Source organism: Nannospalax galili, unplaced genomic scaffold, assembly GCF_000622305.1.
Source record: "Nannospalax galili isolate Female #2095 unplaced genomic scaffold, S.galili_v1.0 scaffold191, whole genome shotgun sequence".
Taxonomy (NCBI): Eukaryota; Metazoa; Chordata; class Mammalia; order Rodentia; family Spalacidae; genus Nannospalax; species Nannospalax galili.
Window position 1 is genome coordinate 3,211,360 of NW_008331484.1, and position 19,431 is coordinate 3,230,790.

The following is a 19,431-nucleotide window of genomic DNA, read 5'->3' on the forward strand; positions in this document are numbered from 1 at the left end:
AAAAGTGACAAAAGTTGAATCTTCCAGGCATTAGGAATGTATATCACTGAAAATGAGAAAATGAATGTGAAAGAAGTTAAATTTTGAGGAAAGAAAAAACCAATATGGAAAATGAGTGGAAATATTTTTAGATAAATGTCTCATTGAAAACAGAAATTTACCTAAAGGATAATATGATACATTTGTCGGTATAATTGATGATATCTTGGGCATTCACACCTCGTAAATCCACCTCTCTTGGGTGTGAACTGTACCTGACAAACTTCCAACTAAAAGGATTCAGGACCAAGTTGTCACTTCCATAAACAATATTGGACGAAGTTGAAAGTCATCTCTCTAGGAGATATTCTCTCTTGCTTGATATTAACAGCCTGAGCACATTTCGACATTTCATGTGATTAATTTTTCCACTCTGTTTTAAAAGCATCAACTTATTTACAAAGTGTTCCTCTCAGCTTATATATTCACTACAGTTATGTCTTTTATTATTTATTTCATAGAAATGAAAAACTAAGGCTCCTTAATGTGGCTGATAATATCTTGTATATTGTGTTTTGTTTTTAAAAGCTACAGCTTGAATAGCTCATTAACATCAGGTTAACAACAACATAAAATACAACATAGTACATAATAATCTATTTAAATGATAATATCTTCTTTTCTACCATTGCTGTAAGAGACTAAAAATAGCAAAGTGATCATTTCTGCACACCCAAAGCCCTCTAGAATCAACCCTGGAAGCAACTTAGGCTTTGAAGAGTCAGGAAATTAAAGGCTCATTCAGATTTTGTGGGCACGGAGAGCTTATTTGGAGATTCCTTTTTGAGGGAACGAGTAAAAATTTCTGAATTAACTATGAAAACGAAAATTTATCTAGCAAAAGAAATCACAACAAAATTTTAAAACATCTAAAAAATCGCACCCACCTCTGTAATAATTTTGTGCATTTTTTATTGAATATACCTTAGTTGTCTGCTTCATATAACAACAATTCCATAATATCCTAACCTACTGAAAACAAAGATAATTCAGTCATTAAGCTGTCCATGTGTACAAAACCAATCTCTTGAGATTATTCACTTAAAAGAAATTTTGCTTGGCAAATCTACTATTTATTAACACGTGAAACTATGCTAAAATACACATAAAAGTACTAAAGCCCCCAAATTTACCCCTGTTCTGCTAAGCATAACTCCCATAACCACATCTCTAAACTATTCCCCCGTACTACAATGTCCCTCTACCTACTGTCCAATCTCCACATGCCCTACATCTGCGGGTTTGCTTAGAAATGCAGAGAAAAAAATTCTTAAAAGTTGTTTATTCTTTCATTTTTCTAAACTTTTCAGAAATATGACCTCCTTGTGAATAAATTGTTCGGACTGTTCCATAATTTGGAAAGAACTCTTGAAAGCTGATTTGAGAAACTTCAATTCTCTCATTTTCAGCACAGCTACCACAGATGCATATGCACATGAACCCTCACAATAGTAATGTGCATAAGAAGCCACCAAAAGATGCTAGTGTAGAATTTGTTTCTTTAGGACTTTGGATTTGTTCTTTCATGAAATGGAACTATACCTGCTGCAGGTAATTAGGACAGAAATGATCATTCCCAGGGGAGAACATACATGTGGGGAAGATGGCTAGAACAAATATTGCTGCAATTCATGCCGATCATGAGAACTTAAGTTCTAATTAATTACAGAATTCATTTCCTAATGTAATGACAAAATATGAACATAGATATTAGGAGCTAGAAAACTTGACAAATTTCTGGCATTCATGATTTGGAAAGAATGAAAAGTCTTTCAGTGGACCACATGATCCTGCAAAAGAAGGTAAATTGTCTTATAGTAAAAATAATAAATTTATGCTTCCCAACTGCCTTGTAAGCTAAGGCTAAAGTAAATTTAATTAAAGATAATCAAGAAAATTGGTGTGTGTGTGTGTGTGTGTGTGTGTGTGTGTGTGTGTGTATGTGTGCTCACCCATATGTACATGTGTGGAGACTAGAGGCTGCTATCACCTGTCTTCCTCAATCACTCTCTACCTTAGATTTTGAGACAGGATCCCTCATTACAGGTTGACTCTACTGGCTATCCAGTAAGCCCTCAGGATCTGCACCAGTTGTAGTTTCAAATTAGCAGTATAACTGAAGCATCCTTTCCTTCTGTCATAAATATGTGTATTCTTTCCAGTTCACTTTTAACTTGCCTTATCAAGATGCTACTTACCTCCTTAATGAAGTAACTAAAATTTGATACATAGCCACCTTTTATTTGCAAGACAGCCAGGCAGTACATGTTTGGAAATCATGTCACAAAATTGTACATTCTATAAAGAGAGATTCTTGGTATTCTTGCTCTGGGAAAATTGCTTACTCCTAGATGGAGACTACCATATCCTTCTTCTCCTTGATCAAGGTCCCAAGCATTTTATAATAAAAGATATTTTTGAATGGATGGAAGAAGAGATTGCATACACAAGAAAAAAACATGTCAGTGATGATATTGATGAAAATAATATGTAATCATCTTAATTTTAAGGCATGTACAACATTAAATGAGAAGAAAAATCATAGAGGGAATACTTACTTATCCAAACTCTTCACCTAGGTAAATAGCCACAATAGGTTTGTGAAAATGTCTCTGAATATTTTCCCTATTTCTTTATTTCCTACTTTTTAAATAGGCAAGATTTTCATGCAAATTTAAGAAAATGAATAAATTTAAGAAAACTTTATATTTTATCTTGTTTCAATTTTTAAACTGTTTTTAAGATTTTTTTTGTTTTAGAGAAGATTAGGTTCACAAAAAAAAATTTGAAAGGATGATTCAGAGATTTCCAATGTACACTTCATCCCAAAAAAGGCATAGCCTGATTCACTGTTGAATATTCCCTAACCACAGAAGCACATTGCTATAAATGATGAATCAAAATTGACACATCATGGTCACAGGGCCAGAGAGATGGTTCAGTGGTTAAGAGCACTGACTGCTCTTGCAGAAGACCCTGGTTTGAGTCCCAGCACCCATAGGAATCAACCCATGGCTAACAACCATCTGTAACTCCAGTTCTAAGGGATCCAATGCCCTCTTCTGACCTCTTCTGGCATTGCATGATATAGGTGCACTTACATACATGTAGGTAATACACTCATATGCATAGAAAATACATTTTCAAAAACAAAATTGATACACCATTATCCCCAATGTCCATGGTTTACATAGAAATTTGGTCTCAATATTGTACATACTATGAACTTGGACAGATATATGATATATATTCACTATGATATAATAGAGCATTTTCACTGCCTTAAAATCCTCTACACTGTGCCAATATATCTTTCCTTATTTGTCTATGCTTAGCCCAACTCAAGGCAATCATGAGTCTTTTCATGGTTCTCCACGTTTTGCTATTTTTAGCATGATATTTAGTTGGAAGTTTAGTAAGCATCCTCTTCAGTTTGACATATTTCACTTAAGTTTCCTTTTCATCCTTCAATAGCTCATTTTTCCCTTAGCAGGCCGTCATCTGGATTTGCCAATATATTGATTCATTCACCTACTAGATGACATCTTGGTTGTCTCTAAGAGTCATTTTTATTTCTTAAATAAACACAAAAGTCATACTGTTGATGGGATATCTTATCTTGTAGCTTATGATGTGTTCATATATGTGTTCTATGTGGAATGTTCAAAGTATGCATATCTATTTCTGAAAATATTTATCATTTAAAAATCTTATAGCTTTTAAAAATTCACAGTATATTATTATCTACTGTTGTTCTGTGTTCTAGAACATCAAAATTTGTCACTCCTGTTTAACTTCAATTTAGTACCTGTTAAGCAACTGTATTCCTGTCCACTCCTTGGTCTACCTAGTCTCTGGTTATCACTGGACTAATTTCTACTCTTGAGATCAATTAGTTTTTATGTACCATAAATAAATGAGATCATGTGGTGTTTATCTTTCTCTGTCTTGATTATTTAACTCAAATGTTCTCCAGACCCATCCATGTGTTCAAACATGTCAGGATTCCATTGTACTTTTGTCTGAACTGTAGGTGTGTGTGAGCGGACATGCACACGTGCTCCACATTGTCTTTGTCCATTAATCAGCTGATAAACATAGGGTGTTACTTTTCTTGAACATTTTAAATAGCTCAACAATAAAGATGGCAATGACAATGCATGCCTCTTTGACACTCCGATTTTATTTCTTTTGGGTATATATACTCATTATTGTAATTTCTGGATCATAAGTGGTGTTCATATTTTAAATTTATTAGAAGCTCCATTGGTTTTCCATAAGATTGTACAAGTTCACACAACCACCGGTAATTTGTAATGGATTCCTGTTCTTTACACTTTCACCGGCATGTGGTATCTTTTTAATTTTTCTTTTTGACAGTATCTATCCAAATTGAAGTAATGTGATGTCTCATTGTAGCTTTGATCAGCCTTTGCCCAGAGATTGTGATGCTGGGCATTTTTTCACATAAATGCTGGCCATTTGCATCTCTTTTAAGAAAAAGGGAACTATTTTGGTATTTTGTCATTTTTAAAAATCATGGTTTCTAATATTTAAAATAGTAACCCCTTGATAAATATATACTTGGAAATTACATATTAGTCTTTATGATATTTCTTTGTTGATTGTATTTTCTCTGTAGAGGCCTTTGTAGTTTGATACAATCACATTTATGTCATTTTGTTTTTGTTACTTATTCTTTTGGGTCTTACCCAAGAAAGCTTCAGTGGTTACAATATCTCAATACATTTCCCTTATGCTTTCTTTTAATATTACCACAATTTTGTGTCTTGCATTTAAGTTTCTGGTGAATTTTTCTATTGAGTCTTGTATGTGGTGAGAGATAGGGTTTATTTTCATTCAACATATAAATACCCGATTTCCCCAATACCATTTATTGAATAGGCTGTCCTTTTCCCAGTGCAGATTCTCAGGCTTTGCCAGAGAGATAATTGGCTGTAGGGATGTTTTTGGTCTACTTATGGCTTTTCTATCGGTTTTCTGTCTGTTTTTATGCCTGGACCATGCTTTTTGGCTACCTTTGCCTTGATTTTTGAAATCAGGTACATTTTATTCTTTGTGTTTAATGCTGTTTTGACTATTTAAGATGTTTTTAGTTCTGTTAAAGAGGTCATTGGTGTTTTGATATAAATTGCAGTTGATTAAGAGACCATTTTAGATAACTTATACATTTCAACAATACTGACTTCTCCAGTTTATTGACATGAGAGGACTCTCAAGTTTTTTTTTTCATTAATGTCTTAGAGTGTTTACTGTGGAGATCTTTCACCTCTTTGATTAAATTTATACCTCAGCATTATAATTTTTGATACTACTATAGAGCTGCTTTTTTAAAATTTTTCATTTCATGTAAATTTGTTCCTAGAAGGCAGAAATATCATATGTTCCTCTCATTGAATTTTAGTCTTGTAAATCTGCTAAATTTATTTATTAGTTCTAATAATTTGTGGTGGCATTTTTTCTACACAAAAGGTCATGTCACCTTCATACAATAACAATTGTCTTCATTTCTTTTTGAATTTGGACTCCATTTTTCTTTCTTTTGCCTGATTGACATGGCTAAGATTTGTAGCATTAAATTGAGAGTAAAAGTGGTGAAATAAACATCTTCATTTCATTCTATTTTTCAGCTTTCCCTATTCAATATGTATTTACTCTAACATTATTATATGTAGTCTTTATTATATTCCTCCTGTAACTATGTTTTTTTCAGCATTTTATTAAAATGGTTATTGAAACTTTTCACATGGTATTTCTGCATCATTCTGAATAATAGAAGCCACAGGCTTTCTATTATTCATTCAATTGATGTGGTGTCATGTTTATTGATTTGCATGTGTTCACTCATCCTTGCATCCCTGGGATGAATTCCATATGATCATAGCTCTTTCAATAGACTGCTGGGCTTGACTTGCTGTGTTATGGATGCTTACTTACATGTATATTCATAAGGGATGTTGGGTTGCAGTTTTCTATTTTTTGTGTTCCTGTTTTCAGTATTGTGGCTTCTTAGTCTGTGTTTGAGAGAATGAGCTGCTGGTCTTCATGATTTTGGAATAGCCAGGTAAGGTGGCACATGCCTGCCATCCTAGCACTCAAGAGGTAAAGGGAGTAAGATCATAAGTGGTTCAAAGTCACACTTGAGACCAAACTAGGCTACATGAGACTTTGTCTGAAATAACCCCACAAACAAACAAATAAAAAAACAAAGCCTGTTCAATGCTTAAGTATAGCATTTTTATTTTCAAAAGACTCAAAAATTTTGAGAAGAATTGGTTTCATTACTTAGATATTTGATAGATTTGAGCAATGAATTCCTCTGGTCCTGTACTTTTCTTTCCTTGGGAAAATTTTTATTACTGACTCAGTCTCATTATTTGTTATTAGTTTGTTCAGATTTTCTATATAATTATGATTTTAAATTGGTAATGTGTGTCAGGAAGTCATCCACTTTTAAATTAATGAATTTCCTGGAGTAGAGTTGTTCATAGTAGGTCCAGTGATTTAAATTGGTAATGTGTGTCAGGAAGTCTTCCATTTCTAAATTAATGAATTTCCTGGAGTAGAGCTGTTCATAGTAGGTCCAGTGATTTAAATTGTAATGTGTGTCAGGAAGTCTTCCATTTCTAGATTAATGAATTTCCAGGAGTAGAGTTGCTCATAGTAGGTCCAGTGATTTAAACTGGTAATGTGTGTCAGGAAGTCTTCATTTCTAAATTAATGAATTTCCTGGAGTAGAGTTGTTCATAGTAGGTCCACTGATTTAAATTGGTAATGTGTGTCAGGAAGTCATCCATTTCTAAATTAATGAATTTCCTGGAGTAGAGTTGCTCATAGTAGGTCCAGTGATTCTTTGTGCTTCTGTACTGCCACTTGTAACGTGCCCTTGTTCATCTCTGATTTCTTGTCTCCTCCCTTTTTTTCTTAGTCTAAGATTTTAAATATTTTATTCATTTTAAAAATAGTTCTTTTCCTAATATTCTTTGTAAATAAATGTTTGATTTATTTCTACTCCATCTTTATTTTCCCTCACTACTTTTTTGATTTAGTTTGTTTTAGTTTCTCTTGTTCCTTGATATATAATAATAGATTATTTGTTAGAGATCATTGTGCGCCTTAATATAGAAATGGATTGCTATAATTTCCATTCTCTTTCCTGTAGGACTGTTTTGGCTATACCCCATGGTTTTGGTATGCTATCTTCATTTTCATTAGTTTCAATATCTTAAAAAATTATTTCTACATTTCTTCCCTGATCCACTGACTGTTCAAAAGTGAGTTGTTTTACCTTCATGTTTGTCTCACTTTAGTGCCTCTTTCTAATTTTGCTGCCTATGGTAAAACAGATAATATTTGATGTGATGCTACTCATTTTTTTTAACTGTTGAGACTTGCTTTGTGGAGCACCACATTCTTGGTCCTGAGGATTCTTTCATGTGCTGCTGTGCTGAATTTGCATTGTGCTGCTGTTAGATGGAGGAGTCCTTTCCTGTGGATTACAGCTTAACTATGTTGTCTGTGAATCACCAATTGCTACAAATGGGTTCTAATACTGCTTCTTCTTAGTAGACTCTACTGGAATCTATCTGTCCCCTTAGGTCCATCTTTGCTCTGATATTGAGCACATATAATGTCATTTCTTTCTGAATTGCCTCCATTATCATTATATAATGGCCTTCCTTTACCATATGTCTTTTCATTGTTTTGAATGTTTTGTCTTATGTAAGTATGGCTATTTTTAATTTCTTTGCTTATTTTTTATACCTTCACTTTAAGTTTATATGTATCCTCAGAGAAGTGAGTTTCTTATGAGCAGCATCTATTGGATCTTTTTAAAAAAATCTATTTCGTGTCTCAATCACTGATTTTTAAATCCATTATGTGAAGCCTTCTATCATAATTTTTAATTTGGTATAGCATATTTTTTCTGCTTAAAATTTTACTCTGTACTTCTAAAATCTTCTCTTTCTTTGTAGAGTTCTGAATTGATCTTTGGGTATTCTTAAAATTTATTGGTTTTCCTTAAATTTTAAATTCTGTGAGTTCCTAATCATTGATGGCTTTATGGTCAGTCTTGGATGTTTCATTTGCTTTTTCTCTTAGGAGAAGTCATGATTCCCTGAACGTTCTTGATATTTGCTGACATACAATATGTGTGTGCACTGAAAGATTAGGAATGGGTTTCACGCCTCCTGTTCTGGCTTCCCTTGAACTTCTGTCCTTGGCTGCTTTTATCTGAGCCTGCTACTATTTCAAAACCAAAGCATGTTTCCAGCCCAAGTTTGCCACAAACCAACAGTGGGTATGCTGTTCAAGACTGAGTGAAGCAGTGCTTTAAAAAAGTATCTTGATTCATAAGCCTTTACCTCATGTTGGGGTGGGTCCAGTTGTATCTACCATCACTCTTCTGTGCTGAGGTTCCACAAGCTTCTTCCCAATATTGGTGCTTCCTGCAGTGAGACTGGACCCAGGGTTCTTAGCAATATCTTCTACCTACCAACTTTTGTTTTCCTCAACAAAGGAAAGAGAGTCTCCCCTTTCAGTTGTTTAGAGTTTGGGAAAAGCTGAAATGGGAAGTCCTTTGGCCACCCATACAATACAAGGTCACATATAATCATCAGAGCACACCAAGAACAGCATAGGGGTAGGACCTTGCCCCATGCTGCTATGTCTTCCTTAGGCCATGATGGAGACATAGCTGGAGAACCCTACATCCAATCAGAGGCAGTGCTGGTCAGGGTAGAAGTCCATCCCATTGAAGCTCCATTACTCTAACTGGCACTAGGTTGGGCTCAGAGGCTCTCCTTTCAGCTCTGTCCTGGGCTCAGGTGTTACACAGTTTGCTGGGTATATTCGTCACTTTTCTGTTGCTGTGATAGAAACACTGACCAAAACAACTTATAAAAGGAAGATTTTATTTGAGCTTACCATTCCAGGGGAATTACAGTCTGTCATGGCAGGAAGACATGGTGGCTGGAGGTGGCTGGAGCAGGAGCAGCAGAAACTAAGCTCTCACATCTTCACACAGGCACAAGAAGCAAGAAAGCCACTGGAGATTTGGCAAGGCTTAAGAACTCTCTAAGCCCACCCCCAGTGATGTGTTTCCTCCAGGATAGCCACGCCTTCTAAAACCTCCCAAAACAGCGCCATCATCTGGGGACAAAATGTCCAAACACTTGGAGCCTATGGGGGACATTTTCATTCAAATTACCACACTGGGTATTCAGTTTCACTGTTGTAGGCTCCTCCCTAAATTCCAGTACACCATCCTATGCTTACTTCCCTGCCCCACCCTGCAATGAATGGATTCTTTCTCCATGATCTGATTTGGGGAGCCTTGGTGCACACAATTCCTTGACTGTCAGATTAATGCCCATTCAGAGGTTCCACTTAGAGACACTGACCTGCAGGGAGGGATCAGTAGGCTCTGGTAGGAACTGGTTTTTACCATGGCAGGCCTGATAGAGGTTTCCAAGTCTAAGGTGTGTAATTATTTCTTTAAAACAGGAAGGCTTTCCTCAACAGCTTGGGTTAGGGCAGGCAGTCAACCAGGCAGCTCTTTTTGGTCTGTTTCTTTCAATGCTTCTTTTACAGTTATTGCTGACACCAGCCAACTTTGATCTCTTGCCTGGATTCCATAGTTTTACAAAGATATTTTCATGTACAAATAGTTGTTCAAACTGACATTTTACTCTACTGCCATCTTGCTCAGAACATAGGGAGTTTTAATAGAATTATACAAGAAGCGATTCAGCAAAATTTTTATTTTAGCAATACTTATTCTTCTAATCCATGATCAGGCTATGTTTCTCTATATATTTGTGTTGTCTTATTTATGTCATCAGCATTTGGTAAGCTTGGACAAGAAGATTTGTATATTGTTTTAAAGATTTACATTCACACATTTTAGAGAGGCTACTGCAAATGTTCTTGTATTTTTAATCTTGCTTTCAGTTGTTTTGTGCTAGTGTAAGGGGACTTGTTGGACTTTTTACAATATTAACTCTGTACTTGCAACATAATTAACTCCCCTTTTTAAAATTTACTTAATTTTCATTTAAGTTTATGAGTGTGTAGCCTGCAAGTGCATTAAGTACAACTGTGTCATACAATGTGGAGGTCAGAAGAGGGTGTTAGATCCCTTGGAACTGGAGTTAGGGACAGTTCTCAGCTGCCATTTGTGGGTATTGGGAATTGAACTCACATCCTCTGCAAAAGCAGTCAGTGCTCTTAACCACTGAGCCATCTCTTAAGCCTCTCTTAACTCCTTTATTAGTTCTAGGAGTTGGTTTGTTAGACTGGAGGGGTTGGGATTTTGTGGCTGGGAATCACATTGTGTATAAGTATAGCTGATTTTATTTCCCTTTTCCATCAGAATTCCTTTTACCTATTTTTTCTTGTTTCATTTACCCAGGAGCATCTCCCAGTGTGATCGTCAATAGAAGAGAGAGCAATGGAAAACCTTGCTTTATTCCTACTTGTATAAGTTTCCCTTGCTATATAAATAATTGTAAAAGTTTTGATTGTTTTAAACAATGCAGATTTTTGTTGTTGTTTTGAGATGGACTGCCTGTAGCCCCAGCTGACCTGGAATTCGCTATGTAGACCAGGCGGGTATTGATCTTACAGAGGGCTACCTACCTCTGTCTCCTCAGTGCTGGCTTTAAAGGAATGCACCATTAGATTTTTTTTTTTTCAATCACAAAATTTCTGTGTCAGGAATCTCACTATGGCTTAGTTAGGTCTCCTGCTTAGCATATGACTAGGTCACAAGTTGGCTAGAGCTATGGTCTCTTCTTTAAAGTGCACCATGATTGAAATTGCTGTTTCTTGCTAGCTGATAGAGGCAGCTCTGCTCCTAAGGATTGTCTAACAGTCTTCACCTTAAGGAGCTGCCATAGCATATGAGTTTCTTTAATCTAAGAACGGAACAGTTTTCTGTCATGTCTTTTAAAGTCGCCTTGAATAGGTCAGACCCTTGTAGGAAAATCTGTCTTACTAACTAATTAACAAAATAATCTTTTTAAAAATTTTTTATTTATTTTTTTATGTGTATGCATGTATTGCCTGCATGTAGGTAAGTGCACCCATGTTGTGCAATGCCTACAGAGGTCAGAAGAGGCTATCAGATGATCCCCTGGGACTGGAGTTACAGATAGTTGTTAGCTGCTATGTGGGTGCTAGGATTTGAACCTGGGTCTTCTGCAAGAACAACCAATGTTCTTAAACACTGAGCCATCTTTCCAGCCCCCAACAAAATAATCTTAAGAGTGGTATGTCTTAGGGTTGGAGAAATAACTCGGTGGTTAACAGCACTGGCTGTTCTTGTAGAGGACCCAAGTTTGGTTTCCAGTATCCACATGGTGGTTAACAACCATTCTTAACTCCAGTCCCAGGTTATCAAACACCCTCTTCTCTAGAGGCATTGCATTGATACACTTAGATACATGCAAGAAAAACACTCATACACATAAAAATATAAATATTTTGTTTTTAAAACCTGAGTGGAATGTCTTTCTATTGTCTGGTCTCACTCACACTCAAAGGAAGCAGAAATTGGCGATATATACAATATGGACCAGGCAGGAGTCTTAAGATTTGTGTGCACTACATGGTTCTTAGGAGGTAAGCATATATTCTTTCATTACTAATTATCATGATAAATATAATGATTTTTATTTGCTTTAGGTGCCCTTTATCAGATTAAAGTTGAGTGATCACATCTTCAAGCAGATACAGCAATCAGAGAGCAACAGGAAACCCAGCAAGGCTTAAGAACCTTAAAGCCTGTCCCCCCAGTAATGTGCTTCCTCCAACAAGGCCATGCCTTCTAAAACCTCCAAAAACAGTGCCACCAGATAGAACAAAATGTGCAAGCACTTGGATGGAGCCTATGGGGCCCATTTTCATTCAAATCACCACATTCTACTCCCTGGCCCTCATAGGCTCATGACTATATAAAATGCAAAATGTAGTCAGTCTACCTTCAAAAGTCCCCATAGCCTTTACCAGTCTCAGCACTACTCAGAAGCCCAGAGACCAAAGTCTCTTCTGAGACTCAAGGAAATCTCTTAGCTGTAGGCCACTGTAAAAGCAAAGACATTTACATACTTCCAACAAACCGTGGAACTGAATACTGATCCCCATTCCAAAAGAGAGGAATGAAGACAGTGAAGAAATGTCAGACAAATACAAGACTGAAAACCAGCAGGGTATACATCAAATCCAGTAGCTCCAAGTCTGATTTCTCATATTTTACTTCCAAAGGACATAGATGGCTCAGTCCTCCAGCAATATACATATATATCTTGGGTTAGTACCACTTCTGGTATGTAGCTCTCCTTGGCAGATGTCTCATCTCTCTAGCATCTCCAACATCTCCTTGGGGTCTCATGCCAACCAAGCTTTACCTTCTCAGCTTCACATTATAACCTGTAAGGGTCTTTTTTAATTCAGGGATACCCTTAGGCACATCCTGGCCTCAGAGGCTCTATGAAATCGAGAACACCTGAACTGATGACTCTTTTCCTTTTAAGTATTTCATGTCTCTTAAATCAACACCACGTGAACAATGCTGCCAAAGAGGAGCCTGGGATAGAGCCTGGCCTATTTCATCCATATTAGCAGCTTTTCTATGCTGTGACTTTCTAGGATCAGAGAACTCCTCTGGCATTTTCCTTTCACAAATTGGAGGCTTTTCTGGGTGTGGTCTTTCCTTGAAGATACCCTTTCCATTGTTTAAGTGCAAATATCTAGGCCTCTCCTTAACTGCTCTAATCTTATCAAGGAAAGCCATTCCTTCAATACGTGTCTTGGCTCCAATATTATCAAGCTTACTAATGTTTATATTTCCAAACAGTATATTTTGCATTAAGTTCTTCCTTGCTTGCTCTTTTTCATTGTAGATCTCCATAATATTTGCATTAATAACTATGCCAACAATTCTGTATTAGGTTGTCTTGTAATTTCCTTCACTAACAAAATTACTTTTGAACTTAGCTTCAGGAATGTTCTTAGGCTGTGGCAAGACACCTTTGTCTCTTTGCCAAAATATCCCAGTTTCTGCTTAAGTCCTTCTTTCCCTTGGGAACTACACTGTTCTCAGCACTACTCTCCTTCAGGCTCCTAATAGAACCTCCTCTTAAGTTCTGCTTACAGCATTCAACTCCTTTTCTAGTCCAACTTTCCAAAGTATTCCATACTCCTCCAAAATCTCATATGGTTAGGTTCATCACAGCCAATATCCCATTTGTGGTACCAGCATCTGTATTAGTTATTTTTCTCTTGCTATAAGACACCATGACCAACTTATAGAAGGTAGCGTTTATTTGAGCTTTAGGTACCAGGGGTAAGGTCCATAATGGTGGGAGAAGCATGACAGATGGAGGGGACATGGGCAGAAATATAGTGATCATATCTTCAAGTAAGCTCAGGAAGTTGAGAGCAACAGGAAATCCAGCAATGTTTAAGAACTCTTAAAGCCTATCTCCCAGTGAAATGCTTCCTCCAACAAGGCCAGAACTCCTAAAACCTCTAAAAACAGTGCCACCAAATGGAGGCAAAATGTCCAAGTACTTGGAGTCTATGGGGCACATTCTTATTCAAACCACCACAGAGGTCCTGCCAGATTCGTCATTGTAATTTTATCATTAAATCTGAAGTAATAAGGAAGTTACTTCTGAAACCATGAGAGCTCGTATTCGGAGAGGAGGCCTCCAGGTCAGTTCCAGCTCAATTTCTTCAAGATTTGTGTCCTGGACATATGGCATCTTTTCAGCAACAAGATCTTACCTTCAAGTTCTGAGAGGGCATCAATGGTATGACAATAACCTGTGTTGTTTTGGGAGTATCATGGACTATACTATCCAAAAACTTGAAAGGAGTTTTCATCTGCCAATGGAAAAATTTAAACAATGTTACCACCCAGCTTTAAAGTGTATCTAACAACAAACTATCACTATTGTAATAGTGGCACTTGTATCTTGGGAGTAATCAACAGCTGTCTAATTGGAATTAAGACCCACTTAATGAGAAGGAACTCCGGTATGTTACTGTAAACATAGTCAAATACACATAACTGGAGAGATCATAGGTCCTAGAGGAAAAGCCTACTTTGTCACATTCTTAAACTAACATACTTTTTTCCTTTAATCTATATATGCATCCTCATATATACAGAGAAGTATGTCTCTAAACCCTCATCAAAGAAGCTTCTTTTTGCAGTGCATGGAGACTGGAGACTATTTCAGAGTTCCAGAGCTGGTCAAACATAGAGAATAAGTGTCTGTGGAACATTTAACACTAAGTGAAACATCCTCAACCCAGCCTCTACACACAGGATGAATGCATCTCTCAGTTATCACCAGAGAAGTGTCCTTATGCAGCAGATAATGATTAACACAGAAACCCACAATTGGCCAATGTACAGAGAACAAAAGGCCACAGATTGCTTGTACATGATTAGGACATCTACTTCAATTCTCTGCCTCCTAAGGATCGGGGATCATTGCGGGAAAGGAGACAGAAAGATTGTAAAAGATAGAGGCATTCATGACTACAAGGAAACAAGTCTTCCAGACAGTTGATCATTTACTCATATGAACTTACAGCAGTGCTGACAACATGCATACAGCCTAATGAACTTTTGGCAATTGTTCGCTGTTGATAGGGGGAAAGACAGTGTCTTATGGAGATGGGACTCTAGGTAGATCCAGTAGATAGACCCACCCTGAAGGACATTTGGGGACAGAAATAAGAGTAAATAATATGCGAGATACACACACACACACACGTACATTAAATTGGGCAGGGGCTGTGTGGAGAAGGAATAGATAGGGCTAAATACCATCAAACTATATTGCATTATATGAAAATCATAGAAATTCAATTAAAAAAAATTAAAAAGAAAAAATTGTTTGAACTTTTCTGTTTGTTTAACATAGATAAAGATCTGGATGCAAGAATAACTTACTAAATTCTGTTACCAAAATGAACTGACACTGTTTTCCTGAGGAGTAAGTCTGTGACTTTCGTGAAAAAAGTATTTTCTTCCTTGCTAACCTGTTACAGTCTAACAACCTATAATCATAAATCAGAGTATAGTTTATACAACTGTATTCTAAGCACGAGAAATATCAAGACAGTTTTTCCAAAGCTTTGTTTTTTTAACAACTGATTTAAAGGACAACACCACACCTTCCAAATCCCTTAGAATCATTGATATTTTGCTGTACTCATTAAGAAAAATGTCATAATGCAATCTAATGTATTTAATGATGAGGATTTTCAGGAATGAAGAAAGGACTTATGACTTAGGAAGTATTTTATGATATATTTAGGTAAAAAAAATATATATATTCAGACATAATGATTGGTTTTAGTTACTGAAGTTCAGTGTAGGTAATAATGAAAGATACATGTTCATGCAATGAGATTATAAAAACAAAACTAATGGGAAAAGTTGCAAACATCAGCAGGAACTTGCTTTGCTTCAACTATGGCTAGAAATTTACTCTTACACATGATCAAGTTTGCCAGGGTCCAGAAATGACAAGAAGAGTTCTAAATAATTCATTTTAGAAAATCTCATTTGAAGCTTTTATTCAGAACAAATGTATATGTCTTGTCAGAGAAAAAACTAATTAATTTTAAAATGCAGCATTAAGGATAACAGGAATTCATTCATCACTAGCTGAGATAGAATTTTATCTTACATTCCATTAAATAAATAATGACATTATTGTAGTTAGGCTTATTGACTTCTCATCATTCAAACTATAACCATTTTTATACTTTAAAAAGAACAAATCTGAAGATCTTGGTAAGATATTCAGTATGTGAACATGACTTCTTTTGTTTTAAATACCAGAAATGTTTTTAAAAAAAAACTTTAAAAACTTATTTTTTCCTTTTTTAATTTTTTTATATTTTCGGAATGTCATACATCAACAGTAAACTCTGTTTCCACTTCCTCCATTCCCCTTCCAACTCCTCTCATGTCTGCCCATCTCCTCTTCTGTGATCATTATAGTTACATATAACTACAAGCATAAATATATTTATGAATATACCTATATAATGCAGTTTCCACTTGATGGTTCTTGTGTGTACATGTGTTAGGGTTGCCCGTTTGGGATTAGATAACCTCTAAGGGAGCTAGTCCCTGGAGAAAAAGAATTATCTCACCCTCAGCATCATTGATTAACTATAACTCTTCATCTTGATGTGGGGTTTCGTGAAATTTCCTTCATCCACATTGGCATGTCAACTGGTTTTGTCATTATGCAGCTCTTGTTAGGCTACTACTGTGTAGATTTCATGGTGTAGCTTTCCCACCACCCCTAGAATGCATGAAGTAGCAATAAGAATCTTGTCCTTCTGGTTCTATAATCATTTTACCCTCTTCCACAATGGCACTGTAAGCATAGTCAAGTGCATATGGCATGGTTGGAGAGGTCATATATCCTTGAGAACTTACTACTGTCACTTTCTTGAACCAATGTAATCTCTCTCTCTCTCTCTCTCTCTATATATATATATATATATATATATATAAACATATATTATATATGGCCTTATATTCACAGACAATTATGGCTCTCACTACTTATTAATATGTGGAGACACTATTACAAAGTTCCATAACTGGTCAAAATGCAGAGAACAAGTGACTTTGGGGTGCGTAGCCCTAAGTGATACATCTACAATGTAACCTCTATACCTAAGGCTCATTTTCATGTTTTGGAATCATTAAAATGTAGCCTTTAAAAATACCCCTTCTGGGGGCAGGAGAATGGCTCAGTGATTAAGAACACTGACTGTTCTTGTAGAAGACCTGGGTTCAAATCCCAGAACCCACATGGAAGCTAACAATTGTCTGTAAGATCTGACAGCTTCTTCTGTTCTCTATGGACATTGCATGACATGGGTGCACTTACTTACGTGCAGCCATAACACTCATACAAATAAAATAAAAATAATAAATAAAATAATTTTTTAAAGTACCCCTCTTGGGCTAGAGAGATGACTCAGTGGTTAAGAGCATTAGTTGCTCTTACAGAGGACCAAGTTCAATTCCCAGCACCCACATGACAGCTAACAACTGTCCATAACCCCAGTTCCAGGGAAATCCGATGACTTCTGACCTCTGGGGGCATTGCATGAGATGGGTGCACTAGCTCTCATGCAGGCAATACACTCATCATGTAAAATAAAATAATAAAATAAAACATACCCCTAGCTTCAAATATGTCAAGCCTAGTGCCAGTCACATTGCATGTTCAAGAATATAGAAAATAAAGCAGAGTTTTTCTTCTATGCTACATAAACAGTTTTCCTGTTCAGTAAAATTAGTTTGCTCTATTTAATTCACTTGTTAAAAATAATAAAAAATAAAAATAGATTTTATGTTTTAAATTATGCTAGCCTGAGGTAAAATAGTCTGAGAAGTCTTATTTTCCAGTATAAAAGGTTACCAGCAATATGCTAATGCATTTCAAAATCACTTTTCAGGTAGGTTAGATATTAGGTAAAAGTGTGCCTGAAGCAATGATGTGCATGCTAAATCGAATTTATATATCAAGGGAAATGTCACTCTTTAGCGTAAGTATTAATAAAACATGCATGTTATAAGTAGAAACATTTTTGAGTTCTCAGTAGTGCATTGATTGTTCATTACTACTTTATAAGATCAGACAAAGGTATATGAAAAATAGATTACCAACTGGTAGCACAATAACACCGGGAAAGGATATTCACTGGAATTTAAGTAAGCATTATTTATTATTATATTGAGTATCACACCAGGTTCTCTCTGTGAAAGTCAGTTGGTGAGATTCTAGCTAATCATATGTACTGCTAATTAGCTGAAATTTCCCTCTGGCCATTGGTCTGCAGTTGTTCGGTATTATGCTTAGAAGTGAAAGTCAAAGTTATTTTCAAAATCAAATAAAAACTGAGAGTACTGTATGTCCTTTAAATTCTTGGACTGGGAGAAGAATGTTTTAATGAATGAGAAAGAATATTTTTACAGAAGTGAAGGAAAGTTTGATGGTGGAAAGTAATTGAACCATTTTGGTGAAGATATTTATTTTCATAAAACCTATTTAAAGCTATAAGAAGGCTTTAAAACATACTCTGGTTTATAATGTAACAAAAAGAAATTATAAGTACACAGAAGTTCATTTTATTGAGATTTCTTTGCATACTACTAATTAATAAATACTGATCTATAAATACTCAGGGTCAGATAGTGATGTAAGATCTAAATGCTGATGAATTAGGTGAAGTCCATTTTCTTTAGGAAGTTGAGATTCACATTTCTGATCCAGACACCTCAGTAACACTCATTGTTTACATTTACTATTGGAACATAGCTCTAGTGTCATGCAGGTTGGTGTTATTGTTTTCAAGTCAGACAGTAGGACAACCCTCCTATCCTCGCTCTACTGTGAGCTTGTTTATGAATGACACTGGATATTTTTCAGTTCCTGGGACAAGAAAGCTCTGCTTATTTGTAGTCTTGGATGAACACATTCACTTGTAAATATGAACAGACAATGATGAATTTCTCACTGTTTCCCAGTATTATATATGTAGGTCAAGCCCTCTATCCTATAATATAATCTTTTGGTATATATTTATATATATATTTTATACACACACATATGTATATATTAGTTTCTTAATCCATGTTATTTGGAAATATTTGTGTATTTGGCTTTGCATTAGCTGTTCCAGGATGCTGTCATCTAAATGGAATACTAGGTATAGCCTGAATAGTTTGGATTAGTTTTGATCACCACTAACATTCATCAGCATATGAATTACATTATCTTACCCAGGGCTAATTAACTATAAAAGCAGAGGCAAACATTTAAGGAGGAGGTGCCAGTGTCATATTAGGTAAAACAGCCTTTCTCGTTGTTGGAAATATTTGTTTGGATGGCTAAAATACAAGAGTCACTGGATTTTATTATTGGTACTGAAGAAAGTAGAGTTGACAGGAGATGTAAAACTTGGAACTGAAAGAAAAACCCAGAACCCTCCTGTATCTTATCTGACTTAATTACTGAAGACCTCAGGATGAGAAAAGAGAGATGAGCTTAGAGTACCCATGAAATCTCAAATGGAATCGCCAAGTAAATTTGAATGCCCAATATTTTCCAAATGGGAACCAATTATCATGTTGATTCTCTAACTAAATATTTTCTCAATTTTCATGTATATTTGCTCTCTACTCCTAGGGCTTGGCATGCTGTTGTATCAATAACATTTACCTCATTCAGAGAGATCACTCAATTACAATTGAAAGGAACTTTACTTCCAATGGAATATAAAATCCCATTATTAACCTCCTCGGAATGCTTGGTA

The 19,431-nt window shown here is 35.8% G+C and overlaps 1 long non-coding RNA gene across 1 annotated transcript in view; it reads right to left on the reverse strand.

Annotated features, from left to right (window-relative positions):
- Positions 1 to 19,431, reverse strand: part of LOC103726415 — a 277,999-nt gene that overhangs the window by 148,644 nt on the left and 109,924 nt on the right. The window lies entirely within an intron of this gene.